This window comes from Drosophila sulfurigaster, chromosome X (assembly GCF_023558435.1).
Source record: "Drosophila sulfurigaster albostrigata strain 15112-1811.04 chromosome X, ASM2355843v2, whole genome shotgun sequence".
Classification (NCBI taxonomy): Eukaryota; Metazoa; Arthropoda; class Insecta; order Diptera; family Drosophilidae; genus Drosophila; species Drosophila sulfurigaster.
In genome coordinates, this window is record NC_084885.1 from 6028435 (window position 1) to 6047904 (window position 19470).

A 19470-nucleotide genomic window follows, 5' to 3' on the forward strand; every position below is an offset into this window, starting at 1 on the left:
ATTTCTTAAATGCCAAATGCCTTTCGAACTTTCGCACTTTAATGTCAGTTTTACACTTTACGCAATACCCGGCAAAAGTTTTGAATGGATTGAACACTAAACGTTTCCAGCGGGTATAATAGACTATAGCAGCAGTTGAAATTAAAATTGAAAGTGTTAATTTGCAGTTCCATTGGAGTACATTTAAATTCAATTTGAAGAAATTTATGAGACATTTTCTATATAAAGGTAAAATGGTTTTCTTTTAAAATGAAATTTGGATTAAATTTTAACAAACCTCTGAGAAACTTTTTTTTATATACATAAAAAATGCTGTTTGTAAAATACCAATTTGAATAATTATAGACGAAAAGGTTTTTGTGTAAAGTAAAATTAAAATTAAAATTTAACACTGTTTTACATATAGTTTTTTATTGTTAACAATATGAATTCATTTTATAGCAATTTCTCTGGATAACTAATTTAAAATTTAGACTTCATATTTCAACACACATACAGAAAAAATGGATTTTCCTTGTTAATAATATAATTAAATTTGAATGACGATTTTTCTGGTTGATTAATTCGAAATTTAAACTTCACATACCCTTTACTTTTATGATTAACGCATTTGTTTGATTGTCGCATTAAAATGCATGGATTACAGAGTATTTTACTTAATAGTCCGAGAGTCGAGGGTATTAAAGATCCGTGGCATATTTAGCGGCTGTTTATTTGGTGTCGATTTAATTGCAAACGCGCTACACAAATGCCATTTTAATTGAATGTAGAATGCGCGTGTAGTCCGTTGTATTTCGTTCGTTGCAAGCATACTATTTTGGGGAGCTATAATATTATATAATTGGGGGCCAACTTTATCTGTAATCGCTTTAATGTGTGTTTTCAGTGGCTTTTAATGTTGCTGGCAAATGGCTCTTGGATTGCTTTGAGCCCATTAAATGTGATGTGGCTAACGTGGATGAGTTTCTAATTGCCGCATTGCCTGCCATCCTCATCTTTTCTTTCTTCTCTCTCTCTCTCTCTCCATCTCACCTCTCTTTGCCACTGGCGTCCCAAAAATGAAAAAAAAAAAACAGGAACTAAACTATTTTCGTTGCTTTTGTGTGCAAGTTTTTTGAAGTCCATTTCGCTGAGGGCTCTCTTGCTGCCAAAGTACATAAATTGCATTCTCATGTAGAGAAAAAATCAATCAATTGCGATTTTTGATTTCATTAAAAATTGATTGGAAACTTGCAACTATGCCAGAGGCAGTGGCTGTGGCTGTGGCAGTGGCAGAGCCCTCGCACTATATGTGCTTCATTTTTGCAATTAAGGCAAACTTTAGACTCAATTGACCATGTCCAGGAACCACGCCCACTTGTTGAGCGACAACACGACGGGGGAAGGGGGGGTGAGCAGCAGCAGCAGCTTCCACTTTTCACGGAAATTAAAGTTTAAGCAAGAATTGAGCGCACATGTTAATATCAAATTTATGGTAGCAGCACTCACAAAGCGTAAAGTTGAGTAAGGTATGCGCGACTAGCAGATACTCTAATTAGCATATAAATTCTACTTACAACAACAATGAAAGCAGCAGTCGAGTGTGCTCGACTGTAAAATACTAGACTATATAGTAGAAGCAAAATATAATACCGCAAAAATTCTAAAATTATTAAATGCTATTTTAAGTATATTGATATAGTACTACATTTAGATTATACCATAGAGTTTCAAATATAGGCGTTTCTCCCATACAAAAGTATTATATTTAATTAATAATTTCTACAATTTTTATCTAATCGCAACCAAATTTTCAGGAATTATAAAAGTTATAGTTCTTATTGTATATTGACTCCACCTTTAATATTACGCTTGTTATTCAGTTATTATCGATTTGCGGGGGCGGAAGTGGGCGTGGGAAACATTTTAAACTAACTTGAACTGCGAGGAAATTTATCATAGTAAAAACATAGCTGAATCTTTTACAGTCTTTGAGATCTAGGTCTTCACACAAGCGGACGGACAGATGGAGCGCCAACAGCTGACGCTGATCATGAATATATACTATATACTTTATAGGGTCGGAGATGCATCTTATACACATTTCCTGCATTTACAAAGTTATAATATCGTTCTACCCTATGGATAGCGGGTATAATGAGTAGCGAATATGCTCGACTGACGAACTGTCGACAATTTCTGGTGAAGGTAATAAAATCTGATATATTCAAGCTTTGCCGCACTTTACAACACTGTGCATATGTGTGTGTGTGTGTTGTCACTCGCGAATTGAGCACTTTGATGAATGGTTAATGCTTCATATAGTCTGGCTACGTGCCACATTTGAGTTCACCGGGCGGCAAAGCCTATTTATGTTGCTGTCGCTTGTGCGTGTGCGCTTCCTGATTGTAATTAAAACTGCTTAATTTGCTGTCGGAACACACACACACACACACATACACGACCACAAAGGCGGAGGCGGTGGCGGAGGCGGAGGAGGAAGGGATGTGGATGTGGATGTGGAATGTATTGTCAATGCAACACAATTAATGACGAACGACGCGAGACGAGCACGAGTTCATTTTGACTTTTGTAATGCTCAGTTTAAAATGTGTAATTGATGCCATTGTTTTGGGCAGCTCGTTGTCAATTGTTGTATGATTCGTTTAATAAAGCACGCGCCATCAGTTTGCACAATATTACGTATACGTAATGTTCAACTAGTTGCATTGTGATTGCAAATCAAATGCTCATCAAATCTTCAATAATCTTGTTATCTACAATGCTTAATTCAATTGCAATTATTAGCGTGGAATGGGGGGCATTGCCAATTGTTTGCTCTAGCATAATTGCGGGTTAAATCAGCAAACAAATTGTGTGTGCGATTGTTCTGTGTCATTGCGCATAATAAACTGGCAACAAATGTGGCAATTTTTGTTATACATCGTGCATATTTAGGCATTAAATCGATTAGAAAATGATTGAATATTTAATTAAACCATTTCACACTTTACACATTTGCTCAGCTTCGACGAGTAATATAGAAATTAATAAATAAATTATAAAATATTGCGTCGAATCAAAAGCTTATTAGATATATAAAGAAATATTTTATGCAGTAGACTTTTCTTTTTTAATTTTAAAACGAGAGTTTTTTTTTTAACTGATAATAAGTGTGTCAAGTTTTAATACAACTTAAGATACTTAGTTTTCTATTCATCATGCAAATTTATGCATTAAATCGATCAGAAAATTAAAAAATTTCACATTTTACACATTTGATAATTTTTTTGAATGCTTACTTCTTGAACTTGATGCCAGCTAAGCTTTTCCGAGCAATATTGAATTGACAAATGAATTTATAAAATACTTTGTTGCATTAATTCTTTAGAAATTTAGTTATTTTTCGATGTTATCTGAATTTTATTAAAATGTCAAAGACAAAATTTTAAGCTTACAACAAATACTGTAATTTTAAAATGAAATATTTAAATTTTAATTTGCATTTGAACATATTTGCAAACTTTATTAATTCTTATATCATTATGCTTCCTTTATTATCATTATTTGTATTTTATTAATAGTTTTATTATTGCTTGCTTAGCTTTGCGTCAAACTAAAAATATGAAACATAAATACTTTTATAAAAAAAACATTCCAACATTTTTTTTAGAGCTTAAATCTACGAAGAATCTTCTTTAGGCATTCAGATTTGCTTTAATGCTGCTTATAATTCTTGTTTAAGCTGTCGAAGAGAGTATTTTAAAGTCGAAAGCTGCCAATTGAAAACGAGAATGCGCTGAGCCTTTACGCTGGCCATTTAGAGCGATTTATCATATCAATTATTATATTGCATGAGCATCTGATGTATTTTCAGTGCAACTCGAAACTGGGCTACGCAACAGAAAGTAGCAACAGAGTGAGCTTTCACTTGCAATACAACTTGCGATTTATTCCACTAGACACACACACATACACACACACAGAGAAAACAACACACAGACACACACCGTGATGAATGCTTAACATTTGACCTGCAAGTGCATTTTGCCAGCAGCTCAGCGCGCAGTTGAGGGATCTGTGGGCAGTGTGTTTGTGTGGGTCTGTGAGTGTGTGTGTGTGTGTGGGTAGTTTCCAAGAGGGAGACGTGTGGAGAGGAGGTAAAGGAGATGCAGGCAACGCCCTGATTACATTTGCCAATGGCTGCCAAGTGCAGCGGTTCTTTATGCTATGCATAAATTACCTTGGCGAGTGCTCGAATAGACAGACAGACGGCAAAAGAGTGGGAGAGACAGTGAAAGTGTAACAGAGAGAAAGCGAGCGAAAGAGAGATAGAGAGGGACAAGTGGGTTGTGATTGTGGGTGGCAAGCTTTGTGCTGAAATGTCTCGGCGAAAGAGAAGAGACAGAGACAGAGACAGAGACAGAGACAGAGGCCTCTGCTGTCAGCACCTGCTGGGCAGGTGGCGGCCAAGTTGCTTTGCCACTTTGTTAACTTTCATGATGCTGTTAAAAGTGAAGTGAAGTGCAGTCCAGAGATAAAAGCGCAAGCTTATGGCCTGTCACTGAACTCGGCCAAACACTTTCAATGAAGTTGTGCGGCAACAGCAGCAGCAGCAGCAAACTCCGCTTTGCTTTATCTTTGGCGGCGTCAAAATGGCTAATTGTGCGAATCTCGTTTGGCAACACGAAGCGCTAATGGAAAGCACGTTTTCAAAGCCACTTTGCAGCTCAAATCTTGCATTTGGCAGTCAGCAGAACTTTGCCAATATAAATTACGATATTCAAAGTATAATATTATATTTCATTCAGTAGATAAGAAATTGCCTCAAAATGTTACCAAACTATATCCAAGTAATCATTCACAACAAATTATGAATTGAGTAAGAAATATATAATATCAATAATGAATTTAAAAACACATTTTATTTAATGTTTTAAAATATTTCAATATTAATCTATCATATTTATGTTGATTATGCCTTAATAGTAATAATATATTTCATTGAATCGTGAATTTATAAATACATTTTATTTATTATTTGATTATAAAATGATTATAAGGTTTAATATATTATATAAACAAAGAATATCTTTATTTTGAATACTAAAACTAATACTAAAAGCAATCATTTATAACAAGTAATGAATTAATTGGGAATTTATAATTATATTTGCAACATTTATTTTTTTAATTTTAATCAATTTCTATATTATTTAGCCAATCATTCACGTGTTTATTACGGCAAAGTAGTGGTATTCCATTTAAGTAAAATTTTAGGAAATATTTTTAAATTATTTAAACATTCTGAATATTAAAACGTTCAGCAATCACTGACAACAAGTTGTAAATTTATGAATAAATATATTAAACATGAATTTTAAAACATATTTTCAACGCATCTTATTTGTTATTTATATCATGCATGTTTATTACAGGAAAATAGTAGAACTAAATTTAGGTCAAATTCTTAGAGGGCATTTGAAAATATAATCAAAGTACGAGTACTAAATCGTTTAGCAACCATTCAAAACAAGTTATGAATTCATGAATAAACATGTAATTTGATATATCAATCATGAATTTATAAACACATTTTATTTGTTACTTAACAAAATTTCTATAATTTATGGAAAAGAATTTTCGTTATAGACGTATATTCTACTGCCAGATTAATGTATGCAATAAATTGACTTATTCAAACATTTTATTGTCAACAATTGAAAGATGGTTATGCGAATTCAGCTTAATCAAGTTCGAGCCGAATGATTGAAGTGCCTTGAGTTGATTGAAGCACAAGCACTGCTGTTGATTGCACGAAGGCAACGCTAATTTGGAAAGCAACTTGATGGGTCAATGAAAGAGTTGATTGAAAGGCGGACACACACACACGCGCACACATGTTAAAGACGCATTCAATCGCACTCATTTGCTAATGATTGATGGCCAATCGAAGCGTTAAGCCGCTTTTGTATCCTTTTTTTTTTTTTTGCTTCAGGACCCTAATCCTGTGTATGAGCTCGCATGCAGATGGATGTCAGCTCGGATGGCATTTTAATTAACCAAAAGCGTTTTAACGGGCGACAGTTTTAATGAGAGAGCGCGAAGGAAAGGGGGATTTGGGTTGGGTGCCAGTTTGAACATGTCATTTAAGTAATTTCATTTAAATCTTGACTAAGCCTGCAATGCGAGAGTCGAAACAAAGCGCATTAAATTGTAATGAGGCAGCCGCACAGCAATTTCCATTTTGCCAATGGCAACAGCACAGCAACAGCAATGACAACAGCAATGGCAACAGCAATGGCAATGGCAAGGACAAGGTCATAGGCCATGGCCCAGGACCCTATGGGCTATGGCAAGCCGCTTAAAACGTTAACTTATTATTTGTTGTTGTTGCTTTCCTGGATTTTTTCCTATTTTCATTTTCTATCTGCCAACAACAATAATAATGTGAGAGGAAAACAGAAAATTGCTTCCAATTATGTCTATGACGGGCTTGTCCATTAGACTAAGCAAATGTTTGAAGTTATAATTGAGGCGACATACTCATTACGATCCACCAAGAAAACCTCCTCGAGGTTTGTGTGTTTGTGTGTGTGTGTGTGTTGTTGTCTTTGCCAATTAGCTGCGCAGTGCAATTGCAGCATAAGTTACAATTCAGTTTATTAAATTCGAAATAATAAAAGTGCAAGAAATAAAGGTATAGTTTGTTCTGATTTCATAACTCGATTATGATATAGCTTAAATAATTAGTTGTTTTTTTTTAAGAGCAAATCAGTCAATCAACTGTTGCGTCAGTATTTGTATTTTTATTATATTCAAAATAGTAAAAGATAAATGAAAGACAGCGTTTTCTCACATTTAATACTTCTTTTCTATGCTTTACCTATTAGTTAGTTCTTCCATGAGTCAATCAGTTAGTTATTCAATCAGTCAATCAGTAAGTTAACCAACTGTCAGACAGACAGCGGAGGCAGAGAGTGAGAGAGAGAGAGAGAAACAATTGCAATTCAATAATTAGTTAGTTATTCTAAGTGTCAGCCAATCAGTCAATCAATCAGTCAGTCAATCAGTCAGTTAATCAGTCAGTTAATCAGTCAGTCAATCAGTCAGTCAATCAGTCAGTCAATCAGTCAGTCAATCAGTCAGTCAATCAGTCAGTCAATCAGTCAGTCAATCAGTCAGTCAATCAGTCAGTCAATCAGTCAGTCAATCAGTCAGTCAATCAGTCAGTCAATCAGTCAGTCAATCAGTCAGTCAATCAGTCAGTCAATCAGTCAGTCAATCAGTCAGTCAATCAGTCAGTCAATCAGTCAGTCAATCAGTCAGTCAATCAGTCAGTCAATCAGTCAGTCAATCAGTCAGTCATTCAGTCAGTCAATCAGTCAGTCAATCAGTCAGTCAATCAGTCAGTCAAACAGTCAGTCAATCAGTCAGTCAATCAGTCAGTCAATCAGTCAGTCAATCAGTCAGTCAATCAGTCAGTCAATCAGACAGTCAATCAGACAGTCAATCAGTCAGTCAATCAGTCAGTCAATCAGTCAGTCAATCAGTAAGTCAATCAGTAAGTCAATTAGTCAGTCAATCAGTAAGTCAATCAGTAAGTCAATTAGTCAGTCAGTCAGTCAATTAGTCGGTCAATCTATGTCAGTCACTCAACTATTGCGTCAGTTGCATTTTAAAAGACTCACACTATGAGTCGCTTCAATTGCACTTAAATTTATTAAATTAAAAAAAGTAAAAGGGAAATTAAGGAAAACAGAGTTTCCTCTCTTTTGTTACCACTTTTACTTCTTACCGTTTGGGTAGCTAAATAATTAGTTAGTTCCTCCAAGAGTCACTCAGTCAGTCAGTCAATCAACTGTTGCGTCACTTTTATTTTAAGGGACACAGAAAGCGAGAGAGAGAGAGAGAAAGTCGCAATTAGCTGCATTTCACTTCTGGGAAAGCAGTCACAGTCACAAAATGAGACTGCTGGCAAATCGTTTACAGTTCGTAATGGACCAATTAACTGTATTACGTTTGTTGGCCAACACACATACATACATACATACAAACATGGACAAAGTCGAGTTTGATTGTCATATGCTAAAGCCAGGGATCTGGTTATGAAGTGGCCAAGCAACGTTTCTCCTCTCTGTCTGTCTTTCTGTTTGTCTGTTTGTCTGTTTGTTTGTCATTCTCACTTTTGGCTATAACTTTGGCTAGTGCCACGTGCTAATTGCCAGCATGAGTTGGCTTTCAAGGTAAAATCCGTGCTAGCTGCCTTGACTTTGCCGTCGCCTTTACCTTGTCTCGTCTCCTTTTTCTTCTCGCTCAACAGGCAAATCGAAAAGCTGGCAATTACATTACGCATACGACACGTTGCCAAGCGAGCGTCACGCAAAGGCTCTGCCAGACATTAAATGGTGCGTGTGTGCGACTGTGTCTGTGTGTGTGTGTGTGTGTGTGTGTGTAGAGCATCTACTTAATCAGACAATTATGTGTCGCTAATATTGATATAATCTCGAGCTTAATGCTTTTAATTTAGCTCGTAAGCAGTTCTGCATAATCGAAAGCAAGCTGTGCGTGCAAACTGCGCTCTGCCCTCCGACCTCCGCCCTCCGCCCTCTGCTCTCTGGTCCCTTTGGAATTCTTTAATCCAAGTTCTTGATTGCTGAAGCTTTTAAGTAGCTTGCAGGCAAAGACTGCAGCATTTGCATCTGAACTCTGACATTTTGTAGTGCAATTTTCATTTTGGATTTTCCTGGATTTTGCTTGATGTGGTTTTTCACAAATTCCTTTTTTTTTGGCAGTTTTCATAAATTTTTATGTGTGTTTTCACATTTGGAACGCATTTAGCAGCGTCATTGGCAATTCCGTTTCTGCAGTTGCCATTTTAATTAACTCGCCGGTAATTACATTTAAACTTGGATCAACTTTTATATTCCAAAAATTAGTTTGTGCTGCAAACAGCAGCATACAAAAAACCAAAAAGAAAAATTTCAAACGAAAACAACGACAACACCGACAGAAACAGCAGCCAATGATTCTAATGTAATCAAAATATTTTTTTTGAATTCGAGTTGGACACAACTACAGATGTTACTGTTAATGAATTATGCACGATTTATAGTTAGATAATTGATAGGAAGAGGGGTAAAGTGAAATGCATGTGTGTGTTCGAAATTAGTGTTCGTTAAATGTTGTAAACTTCTACTCTGTAGATTTTAATTTGATTTTATATCAATATTGAAATGGTGTATACTTTCATTGTAATCCATTCGATATTCAATTTTTCAGCTTATAATCCTTTTGAGTGTGTCCAAAGGTTAGATTTATATTAAAGCTGTATAGCTGTATTATAAAGGTCGAAAGGGTGAAAGTTCAGGGATGCTCTACAAATATCAATTACAATTATACAATTATTTCTTGCTATTTAAAGTATCATAATTCAAACATAATTTAATTTTACTTCAATAATTTTCTATTTAGAATTTTTGAACTTATAGACGCTTGTGAATGTTGCCACGACTGAAAACATTTCATCTTAGCCCAAACAATTTCTTCAATTAAACTGTTAAATTTCCAATACTGGTTTATATTTAAGCTCAATGACACAGTTAACATTTAAATTTCACTATTGAAATTACATATAAGTGAATTTGTTAGCATTTAAAGTGTCAAGTGTTATGAATATTGGCATATCTGAAATCATTATATTGCATTTATCTGCTATTAACCAATTTCTATATTGTATTTAAGTGGTATTTTCGTTTAAACAATTTATTTAATTAAATACGGTATAGAATTTAAATGTAATCTTATTAAAATAAATCGAGTAAATTGCATTCTCACAGTTAGCATACAATATTGTGTCGCCATTAAGTATACGAAATGTAAATGCTAAAACTCTGTCAAAGCTTTACAATTTAAAGCTGCGTTACATTTACTTATGTATATGCGACAACCCCTTGGCAATGTCTATCTTCAGCTTTGGCTTTGGCTTTGGATTTGACTGTGACTTTGGCTTTGGCATTGGCTTTGATGAATTCACATGTCAATGGCAGACGCATTCGATATGCGCTGCGATAAATGTGTATTTTCGGCGGGGGAAATTAAAATATAAAAGCGGAAATACATGTGTTCTCCCGCCTCGCACAAAAATGTCGCATGCCACCGATGCTGCCGTTGCCGCTGCCACTTGATTGCCGCCGGCAATGGTCTAGTTTAGCAGTGGGTTATTGGCACGCAGGCGGCATAAGCAAATGCCCACACACACATCCACACCCACACACACACATTCGCACACATACAACAATAACCCCAAGATAAGTAATAGCAAATTGGTGGCGTCTCCGCAGTGGCAACTTTGGAATGCCTCGCACCCATGATAACCAACTGCAAGCTAGCCGAGTATTTATAGCTGGTGGTTCAGCCTTAGCTTCAAGTTTAGCTTCAGCTGGTTGCACGTACCAAGCTCAACAAATATGTATCTCCTAATTACTGCTGCGAAAGTCATGCGGCGTTTGTTCTTGTTCTTGATGCTGTTGTTGTTGTTTGCAACCACAGACGAAGCTGCTGCTGCTGCTGTGGTAATCATGATTTAAGCGCTAAGCTGCTTTACACTTACATTCTCACACTCGCCCAGGGCCACAGCTCCATTTCATACCATTCCAAGCCACACACACACACACATACCAGGCACACATCTCCTGCCCTTTGCTGCTACTTCAATTTTGCAACACACGCCTCATGTGTGTGTGTGCTACGTGATGTTGAAGTTGAAGTAAATCGCACAAGACTCATTGCCAATGCCAGAAAACTCTATTGCCTTTAAGTTTCGTTCAAGCTGGATGGATGGGGTGAGGTAGATGGAGAGGGAGACAGAGTGAGAGAACGATAGTCAGAGAGGCAGAGCCACGCCCACTTTGTCCACGAATGCATATTAAATATGCAAGCAAAGGACTTTCAAGTGATTCAACGGAAAACAGGACATAAAGGCGTTTAAAGTAAATACGTTAAATTCAATTTGTAACTAACACACAAACACCTTACGCACACACATCAGCACACACACATACACACACACACATTCCGCCTGCCCTGCGGTGGGGTTAACTGCCCTTTAGGAGGGGTTAAAGCGAGGGGAATGCGAGGCAAACAAAATACCAATAACAAAATACACGCATTGCCAGAGATATTTTGTGGCGGATCCTGAGTTTCCCTCTGCCAACCTCTACCAACAAAGGGGTGGTAAATGCGGCAGGAAGAAGAACGAGGGAGACCAGAAGGGGTGTCGAAACTGAATGGAATAACAACAAAGCCATTTACGTGCAGCATGGCGAAATCTTTGAAGCTACCAAATAGGCAAACCTGCAAGTCCAAAAGCAAAAGAAAGAGCAAAGGGAATGCTGGCAAGAAAAAACATATCTGCTAAAAAAGTAAAAGGAAAATGGCGAAGAGCACACAAGAGATTAACAGGAAGATACCCTTTAATGAAAGCCTAATATATTAATATTCAGCAAAGCTTTAAATAAAGTTAAATTATAGCACGCAGACAAATTTAAACTATTGCAAAGAATAAATTTAAATATCAAAGGGAATAGATGGATTGATTTCCTTTATTAAGTTTACCACAAAAAAAAAAGCATCCACAGACTAATGAGACCAACTCGACAGACTTAAGTCGAACGTAAAATTGGAATAGTAAGAAAAACTCTAAAGAAAAAAATGTGAAAGAAGAAAGTTCGATTTATTGACTAAACCTACGCAATAGAAAAAAACAAAGTCGCTTTTAATGACTATCGACTGGACAAAAACCGAAAGTCGTAAGTGGAAAAGTAAAGGAAAGAAAATGTGAGGAGTTGCAGGCAACACTAGAAGATAATCTACAATTGCAATTAATATGCTTTAGTTGTTACCATAAGCCAAACATAAAAGATATGCTGTAGAATAAATAATAATGTTCATACAATATGAAGTTTAACTAGTTTAACAAATGCAATTTTAGAAGAAACCATTTAAAAGTTTTGTATAAAACAAAAAAGCTACACTAGAGAAAGATGTGCAAGCCCTTTCTCATAGGCTGCTGGGTATCAAAACATCGCGAATGAAGCTATAGCCGAGAAAGCTCGACTGTAAGATACCTGCTAATCATTTTGAATTAAAGTAAGTTTAAAATATATACCAAATTTGTATACCAGAAAAATATAATGGTATATTTTTATACCAAAGGTTAAAATACACCATAGAGTGCAAAATATACCATATTGACTGCCAAAACAACTAAGACCTGTAGTAAGTAGGCGTTATTCCCATATTTATTAAATAACATACAATTTTGAATCGAATCAGAAATCATAAATACCTTAGATATAATACCCTTCAACCTTATGGGTATCGGGTATCGAAAAAAAAGGTGAAGCCAATGGCGAAAGGCAAAGCGAAATCATTGAAAAAGGCTAACCCAACATACTGCATATGTGAGTCAAGGATGTTTTGCCAGCTCTCGCTTTTGCTGAGCCAAGTCAACTGAAGCAGGCATGACTGTTAGTGTTTGAGTGTGAGTGTGTGTGTATGTGTGTGTGTGTGTGTTGGCGGGTATCAGGCTGATGGCATTTTTGCTATTGCCTCGAGTGATTTACAGCAAAATTTGAATGCGAACATGAAATGAAGAAACAGCTGTAGCGAGCAAAGAAAGGAACGTAGGCAGAGACAGTGACCGACAACGAGAACGAAAACGAAACCGAATCTTCCTAGCAGGCGCATCTAACAGGAAGCGGAAGTGCTTTGTAACTGTAACTGTAACAAAGTGGCGGCCGGTTGACTTTTATCTGCTTACGGCATAATAAGCAGCAGTTTCAATGGAGGCAACGGCTCGTAACGAGCATTCAATATGCCACACATGGCGTATGCGTGATATGCGCATACGAAATGCAATTTTTACGCTGCTGACAAGTGAAATATGAATTTGACTACAGTAACAGTAACAGTAACAGTCATAACAGTCTCAGCAGCAGTAACAGTGCAGACGTCGCATTCGATTCGATTCGATTTGCTCAGCTCAGTTCAGCAGATGGCAAACTCAATCGAAATCAAACACGTACATACCTGTCTGGTCATGCACACCTCAACACTGAGATTGAATGAGAGAAAAAACACTGTGGTTGGAGTAAATCACTTCTGGTGCTCAGCTACTGTAGATTTGCTTACCAAATGCTGCCAGCTGCCAGCTGGACAAATGAGCAATTCAATTTACTCTTGACTGGCCAAACAGAGGGACAAACATGACCGAATGACCAAGTGACTGCTGGACTGCTTGACTGCTTGAGTGTCTGACATCTCCAGAAGCACGTCTCAGCGCACAAAAATGCAATTATAATGCCTGCAATCGCTGGCCTTTAAGTTTGCATTTGTGCAAAGAGCACAACTGTCAGCATTTGGAGACAGTGTCAAAAGAAAAGGCAACGAAAGCGGCCTGCCAAATAAGTTAAACCAAAGTTTTTGCATTTGAAGGCAATTACCACGCTCGATAAAAATGCCTTTTTATTCTCTCCACTGCAATAAAAACATTTATTATTCATTCTCAACTGTTCAACAATGGCTTGAGTCGTATTTGATTATAGATGCTAAGCTTGATGCAAGTTAGTTTGACTTTGCGCATTTTTAATTGATTTGGTTGACAAGCTAAAGGTTGTTTTATTTTAAATACTCTACATTTTAGACCGTTTGATTTAGGCATTTTTATTTATGAAGAAAGAATTCTTGAAGTGCAAATATGTCTTCGGCCTATTTTAGTCAAAACCAATTTTATTTCATGTATATCTAATCTAGAATTATTCTAGAACTTTTATTGTTGATTTAATATATATTATATATTCTTTTATTAAGAAAGTTTCTTCTTCCTATTAGACTCAAAATTAATCTTATTTCAAGTATTCGAACTTTTGATGCTGATTTGAGATTTTTGATTGAATTGATTTTTTGATATTGATTTGATATGTTTGTTTTTTTTTTCAGAATTGAGCAATCTAGAATATTTGTAGAATTTTGATCTTAATTTTTATTTAAGATTTCATTCTTATTTTTAGCATGTTTTCTGTGTACAAATTCGAAAAGCAATTGGAAAATGCCTCAATCGTAAATGTTATAAATATTCTCAACAACATTTTTGATGCGTATTTTTAGCTCAACTCGAACGCGAAATTGGTGCTAAGAGTTGGCGATTTATTGTCATGGCATTCACCTTAGACAAAGGCTTAGCATTGCAATGACCCACTGAAAAAAATAAGTAAGTGGCACTTAAAAGCTAATGTCTGTCATATGGATTCATCACTTGATCTACGGATGTGAGACAAGCAACTCAAGTGTGCTTTGAGATAGACTTCAATGGACAGCAGGAAATCAATTTTATCTTTGTTGTTGTTGATTTTGAACAACAACAAAACTGTCAACTGGATAGATATACATAGATAAAGATAGAAAGATATAATGGAAGCAACAAGCTAAAGAGAGGTGGACAAAACAGTCTAATAAAAGTCATTCAACTTGAGCTGCCAGTCGACTGTGAGTAAAAGTGAACTTCTAATTGTTGTTGAAGCTTGTATGCTGGCATTGCGTAGACCAAGACCAAGACAACACAAAACAGGACAACGTCGACGACAACGACAACGACAAGCACAAGGACATGGATAAGGACAACAAAGTCAGAGAGCAACGACGTTGACAAAGAATCAATCAAATTCGTTTACTCGTATACAACGTATGTCTAATCAAATAATACAACCATAGCAATCGCATGGAATTAAAACGCAGAGCGTCGAAACCCATATAAATACTCCGCCCACAAAATATGCCACGGAACTGATAAGGAAATTGCATTTGCCAAAAAAAAAGGCTAAGGTATATTACTTTTATCTCAATATTTATACTTTTTGTATGAAACGCGCGCATAAAAGTTAATGACTTTAGACATTTCTCGTCGCAAGTCAATGGCCAAAACTCACAACGAGAAGTTAAATCGAAAGTATAGCAAAAAAAAAAAGAAAACAAAAAGCACAACGCACTGAGCCAGAATCATAAAACAAATTTCATACGCACTGCAGCTGGAATCTGGGTACTTTAGCTGTTTAGATGCGTTTGTCAAGCTGTGAATGGAAATCTTGTCTTTATGTGTACATCACAGTTTAAGGAACGCTTCTAGACTTTAGTGATCACAAATGCGTTAGCCGCAAATATCTCTAAATTAAATATTTATAAAACATGACATGGCCAAGGACAGTCAAACACATGTCTTGTGTATTAGCTGGAACATTTCTTTAGAAACATGTCGAGTCTTAAGTAAATTAGTAATATTTAATTCGCATTTAGTTCTTTTGGAGTCTTGTAGCAGGACTATTATTAAATAAATAAGTACATTAAATCAGTGGCTAGCATTTCTTTTTCTAATGACTTTAATATTATATTCTAAGTACAAAAAGTAATAACTTTCTTTAAGTATTTCAATAACCAAAAATATTGAAAAATAAATAAATTTTACTACATACTTTTGAATAAAGTTAGTAATTAGAATTGATAATAAATAAATATTAATTTTAGTTCAAATCGCAATAGTAACACATCATTTCCAATATTAAAAAGTTAATTAAATTTTAATACATATTTTTATTTATAAAAATAAAATAGTCATTAAATAATTTAGTAAATAAATAAAGAATAAGCACAAAATGAGGAAATTAGGTTTTAAATGATTTCAAATATTGAATCGTAAATGGATTTTTAATACATATTATTTAATGTAATTAATATATAGTAGGAATAAATATATATGAAATATATTTTCATGATAAAAAAATATTGGAAAGTAAATTTATTTTTAATACATATTTTTAACAATATTAATAAACAATAATAATAATAAATAATATAGAAAATAAAGGTAAAAGTAAGGTATTAAAGGTAAAATTATAACATCAACACTTTAGAAATGCAATACTATATAGAAAAATAAATACATTTTAAAATACAAGTTTTGAAATATTTGCTTAATTTCAATTTATTTAAGTAACTTTTTTGGGTACTCCGATTTATGTCAAGTATTATTATTATTATTATTATTATTTTTACTGACAAGTAAACATTTTTCTTAACTGTAACAGCATTGTTGGTTTCCTAGTTTGTAGCTTTTCTGAATGGAATAGAGCATTGGAGCTTCTGCTAGCCGAGTTAGTGTTATTATTTTGTTTTTATTGTACCGAGTGAATGAGTTTATTGTGGATCTTGCGGAAAAGTGTCAAACACCTAAGCGAAAGCAACACAAGCTGCAGGTCGACGACGTTGCTGTGATGCCCACAACAGCAATAACAACAAGAGGCAAGAACCCGGAGCAGCAGTCAAGACAAGGGTGTGAGGATGCCAGGGGTGAAAGGGCAGCAGCAGCAACAGCTGAGTGAAGCCGCAAAGCAAGAGACCAGATGTTGATGTTGCTGATGCTGATGCTGATGTAAATGCCGTTGTTGTTGCTATTGTCGTTGCTGTGGCTGTGGCTGATGCTGTGGCTGATGGCTGATGGCTGACGTGTTTTGTTTGGCTGTTGTGCAAAACAAAAGCATAGCACACAGCATAGCTAAATTTATATAAAAAACGTTTAAGCAGTTGAAGCAGCAGCAATAACAATAACAATAACAACAGCGACAGCAAAAATAACAACAACAACAGCAGCAGGCAATCGCTTTGTATGAAGGGGACATGTAAACAACAGTTGAATGGCAGAGAACGCGCAGACGCGCGGATAAAGCTGCTACTGGCGGATAATGCGGATAAAACTGTGCCGGATAACACGAACGCTGGGAACAGTAGAAGCAGCAGCAGTAAACAGTAAAAGCAGCAAAGGCAAAGGCAGCAGCAGCAGCAGCTGAAGCAAAGCAGCATTCGCAGGCAGAAAACGTCGCGACGCGCATAGAGGAAACTTTTTCAAATATAACCAAAGAAATTTGTTTGTTTTGATTCAGTCGTTGCGGGTTTTTTAAGGCGAGCAGTCACAGCCAGAAGCGAGCCAAAAAACAGTCGAAACCAAAACTAAAATCGAGTCGAAAATTGTGTTGAGTTTAAATAAATAAACTGAAACAAATATAATTTTGTAAATATTAAAATATTTGGCCAAGTGCCCAAAATCTTTAAAACTAACATCAACAACCCCAAAAAAAAAAAAAAAACGTAAACTAAATAGAAAAACTTAAAAAAGCAAACAATACTTCAAGAATTCTTTTTTTTTAGTTTTTTTGTTTTTAAGTAAGTTTTTTTTTGGAATTTTTCTTCAGTGCCAAAGTGAATGAGAAAAGTGATTTTGCGGCAATTTGGCGGAGCAAAACAGGACGTTCAGGTAAATGCATTGCAAATTGTCTATGAATAAATGTTCGAAGACTTTTGCCGACTTTTCGGCAAAGTTTCGTAAGGCACATTGTCGGCTCTGACATTTGGGGGGCCAAACAATGGGCAAAGAATTTATTGTTTGTTGCCAGCGGGGCCAAAAGACAAAAGCGCAAACATTGTAACATTCTTACAAAATCACACAAAATTGAATTGTATGGCCATCCGCTTCACTCCCCTTCCCTCAATTGAATCGAAGTAAGCAAGTAAATCATCTTAAATTAATGCTATTTATTACAATGCTACAGTTCTCAATTGGCAACTGCTTTTCAGCAGTCCTTCCTCAAAATAGGCTGAATCTGAAGCCGGAGCAGGAAAAGCCATTTACCGCATACAATTATGCTTTGTGGCCTGAAATATTAAGGAATCTGTCATTGATTCCGGCCAGAGAGAGTTCAGTTGAAAAGGAGCACAGCTGGCCACATATTTGGCATTTAGAGCGATACTAAGAAAATGCTGAGAATTTATGCAGATTGCAAGTGATCCGGTAACTGGGAATTGGTAACTGGCAAATGCTAGCATAACTCGTAGTTGGCTTACATGCCTCTCTGCACTTGGTGGCCTTGAGCAAGTTGCAACTTGCAGCAAGACCCGCGTATAGTTTGAGCCATCTTTCTGTTTATGCAACCCCCTCCTAACATTGTTTCCTTACCCCATTCCCGCTTTTTCTTGCCGCAGCATAACAAGTTAAAAGTCGCACAAGAACAAGAGCCCAAACTAAAATGCAAGAAGGAAAATATTACAAAAAAAAAAAAAAAAATACAAAAAAAGGAAAACAGAAGAAAAGAAAATTTCCGTTCCTTTTGTGAGAAAAATAAAAACTAAAGTTACAAACTTGTCAGGCAGCTGGTTTATTTCTTGCTCCAAGCACATTAACTAAGCCATTTCATTCGTCTCAAAAAATTCTAGTTTCATTTCAATTAAATTCATTTTTAAATGTTCATGTTTATTTTTTTATGAAAATATTTTTAAATATAAGGCAGATCATTTTTCTGTTGTATAATTTTTTTCCAAAGTATATTATTTTATTCTTTAACGTACATAAATAATATATAATATTATATTTAATGCTCAAATATTCATAAATAAACTGCAAAAATGTTACTTACCAAAAATTAATATAATTCTTAATTACATTTCGTATTAAATTATGTCACTTTTAATGTTTTCGAAAAAGGACTTAAGTAAAGAAAAGTAGTTTCAAAAAAATTAAAGTGAAAAACTATTTAAACGTTTTTTTTACGATTATTTGGAAATATACTTTAGGAAAATACGTACATTTTACGACTTCTCAAATTAAATTCAATATTTTTATGTAATGCATATATTCGCAAGCACTTTTTTTTAGGAAAATAAAAAGTAGAACATTAAATATTATTTAGAAATTATAAAATTGAATTAAATGTTTCACAATGAATTTGTGGAAAGGTATATAATAAATATTTATCTAGATGCGCGCTTACCATGTGAATATTTGAATCAATTTCTGAATCTACTCTATATATTTTTTATTTTCTCATAGTTTACTAAGCAATTGAATCAGTATTAGCAATAAAGTATCATAACAAAACATTTTAGGAAAATCTCATTAAGGCCAAATTTATTTGAACTTTGTTACAACTTAAATTTCCTTTAATTTTCATATAAGTTTTATTTTTATTTTGCATATTAAAAATAATTATTAATTATTAAAAAAAAATATCGTTAATATTGTGACAACCTAATCTGTAATCTGTTGTAAATATAATTAATAATAATTACTTCAACTTAAATTAGCCTAAAGAAATGTTTGCAATAATGTAGCATACTTTTGAGCGTTCGATTTACGCATAGTCCTAAGCGCGCCTTCAAGTTAATGTGTAGTGTATGCGAGTGTCTCGTAGATGCGGTCAGCAGCTTTTGCGTTTGCTATTTTAGTCCAGGGCTTTGCGCGTCATGTTGTAGACTGTAAAACTGTCGAAAGTGTGTGCGCTCCATAAGACGGGCGGCTGCTCTGTCCAGCTTCCGTCCGAGATACTTGTGGCAGCAGTTATGTAGATGGGAGATGGTAGATGGTAAATGGTAGATGGAACTTTTCTGCTG

The 19470-nt window shown here is 35.2% G+C and overlaps 1 protein-coding gene across 1 annotated transcript in view; it reads left to right on the top strand.

Moving 5' to 3' along the window:
- Window positions 1-16855: 16855 nt before the first annotated feature.
- LOC133848725 (sex peptide receptor) overlaps window positions 16856-19470 on the top strand; it is a 61855-nt gene continuing 59240 nt past the window's right edge. Inside the window, exon 1 of the mRNA XM_062284387.1 lies at window positions 16856-17341. The gene's annotated coding sequence lies outside the window, so the exon portion shown is untranslated. The remainder of the gene's footprint in view (window positions 17342-19470) is intronic.